Below are 2,824 nucleotides of genomic sequence, written 5' to 3'. Positions count from 1 at the left end.
ACATCCTCATTACTCAATTCCTTAAATCATAATCATAATGCAATCACCAAAATAATTTCCAATAATAACCAAATAAAGTTTCCATTTAAACTCTCAAAATAATAACCAAAGAGATCATTTCAATCTCTCAACATAACCTCAAAATAGTATTACCAAAGAGAGAATTCCAATCTCTCAATTTATCTCTTTCCAAGAGAACATCTTCCAATAATACATTTAAATTTCTCAAAATCAATCACACTTGATATATATAAATTGCCAAGAAGAAATGGGTACCAAATGGAGGATTTTCAAATTCTCAAAAAAATGATTTTCATAAACAGGGAGTTTTCACGGCTCCCTAGTGAGTCAGCTTTTACATCACTGCTCACCCCTCAAAACAACAGGGAAGTTAATATAAAACCCCCAAGTGAGTCAGTATATCTCAACTGCTCACTCCACAAAACAGAGAGTTTTTAGGCTCCCTAGTGAGTCGGTATATTCTAACCGCTCACTTCACAAAAACACCAGATGGCACCACTTTCCATTGACAAAATATATATATCTAAAACCTCAAAAGTTCACCACTTAAAGCAAAATCTTTCCAACCAAATAATACTTTCAGCTTTACACCTGAATCTATAACCTTTGTACCAATATTTCCAAACATCCTATTAACCTCATAGATATAACACAGATTAGCGTATTCCACACCTAATTATTATGAACACAACTCTCCATATTTATAAGAATGATAAAAATAATTATATTTCACAAGCAAGCAACTTCTCAATATGTCAAATAAGAAACTGACAAAAACATTCAGAAACTATGACCGGAATTTCAGAATTTACTGAGAAAAATCGGTAACGTATTTTCATATGAAATTTTCCAGATAAGTAGTAAAAAGAGTCTAGTCTACACACAAAAAGTTTCAAGCCAATCCAAGGCCTACAAGTATTTTTCCTGAAATTCTTCTCAACACAGCGCCAGACTGTAATTTAATATGCAGAACACTGCCTAAACTTTACGAAATTATTCTGGAAAAATATAAACATATTTTTAACCAAAACTTTTACAAACATCAAATATAACAAGTCTAGGTTATCCATAAAAACTTTCAAGCAAAAAGAAGTTTAGGAAGCAATTTTCACGAATTTTTCTTTCCAGCTGCGCCAGTCAGAATTTTCTCAGTCAATGATCAAGTTGTGTAAAATTTTTCCTTTTTAACCACCACAAAATCACCATATCACATGTGTAGGGATTTCAAAACATCTAAACTCATATATCTACTCGCATAACATAATAAAATAACTTACAACACTAAATATCATCAATTTTTCAAAATCACGAATCACATAAACAATTAGAAAAATCAATTTTTGATTTGGGGTAAAAGGATTTTAGTGAACATAAATCTTACCTCGAACCAGAATCAACAAAATCCTTGAATGAAATCCTACGACGAACAGAGTCAGAAGATAACAGAAGAAGACCGGTGACAAAGCCAGTGATGACAAAAAAAAGACAGCTATGTATATTTTTCTCTTTAATTTTGTGTTCGGTGATTGTAACACCCCGTGTTACGACCCCTAAGATCAATTAAATCATTTAATCAATTACCCAAAAGAAAGAATTAAATCACAATAATTAATTAGGAGGCCCACCATAGTCCACGGGCCTTATCCCTAAACACAATCCCTAGTCCCAAAAGAAATAGAATTAGCAAGCCCATAATATTAGTTCCTAACTAGGACTCCTAAATATATAAATAGGGGACTTAAGAGGCACCTAGAAACCCCCCTCCACATTAACGCCCCACCACCCAAAAGAGCTCCAAGAATCCCCTTAGAAGAAATCAAGAAAGCAAGAAAGCTTAAAGAAAGACCCTTCATAGCCAAGGAATTAATTAAGGCTAAGAGGTAACCCATGTCTCAACAAAACCTATTTTCATAGTTATGATCCCCCCTTAGGGTTTCCCCATATTATTGTGTATTAATGACTTGTGATGATTATTATTGATGATTGATGTGATGATCCCATGAGGGATCTTGATAATCTTGATATTGGGAGATTCTTGATAATTATGATGTTCTTGATGATTATATGGAGTTCTTGGTGATTATGTGTTGTTCTTGATAATTGTGTGATGCCCTTGACGCTTACGTGTTATTCTTACCGAATCTTGCAATTAGAAGGCGAATCGTATTCTTGTTGATATAAAAGTGATTAGAACCCTAGGTTGTATCGTATGATGTTATTCTTGGGTTATCGGGTGGGGTAATCGCATGTTTGGGTGTTGATTATGTTTAGAAAAGCATGATAGGTTATGTGCTGTTCGTTCCTCGTATTTGATCTGTTAATTGTCTACGTGTTGTCGTTAATTGCGTTGTAAAGTGTCTAAGCATGGTTTCGGGTTCCACAATGGTTCCCGGGGCGAAATTGTGTGATAAGAGTTAGTGGGGGTAGGTGGGGGTAGGGGACCCGCCACCTACCCACGGCCGGAAAACACATCTCCGGCAGCGGACGGCCGGCGGGCGGGCAGCTGCCCGGAACAGTAATACCCGGCGGGTGGCCCCCCACCCACCGGCTACCCGCTGGAAAATCATCCCCCTCGGGATCTCGGCTTCCCCGTTTGATGTTTCCCCGTCCCCCGTGGTGTCCCAACGGACTCCGTTAATCGTGCCTTTGTCTAGTTTGATATTTCGGGTACCGTTCGTAGGTTTATGAGTCTATTATATTGCATGCTAGTTGAATTGGTATCCCGTTGACCTAGGTAGAAGCAGTATGAACCCCTTAGGACTATTCTTAGTATGTGATGGATCACGCATAGGTTTTGTTATAC

This window comes from Ipomoea nil, unplaced genomic scaffold (genome assembly GCF_001879475.1).
Source record: "Ipomoea nil cultivar Tokyo-kokei standard unplaced genomic scaffold, Asagao_1.1 scaffold2854, whole genome shotgun sequence".
NCBI classification, from domain to species: Eukaryota; Viridiplantae; Streptophyta; class Magnoliopsida; order Solanales; family Convolvulaceae; genus Ipomoea; species Ipomoea nil.
The sequence above is the reverse complement of the archived record's forward strand: the minus strand, read 5'-3'. Positions refer to the sequence as shown.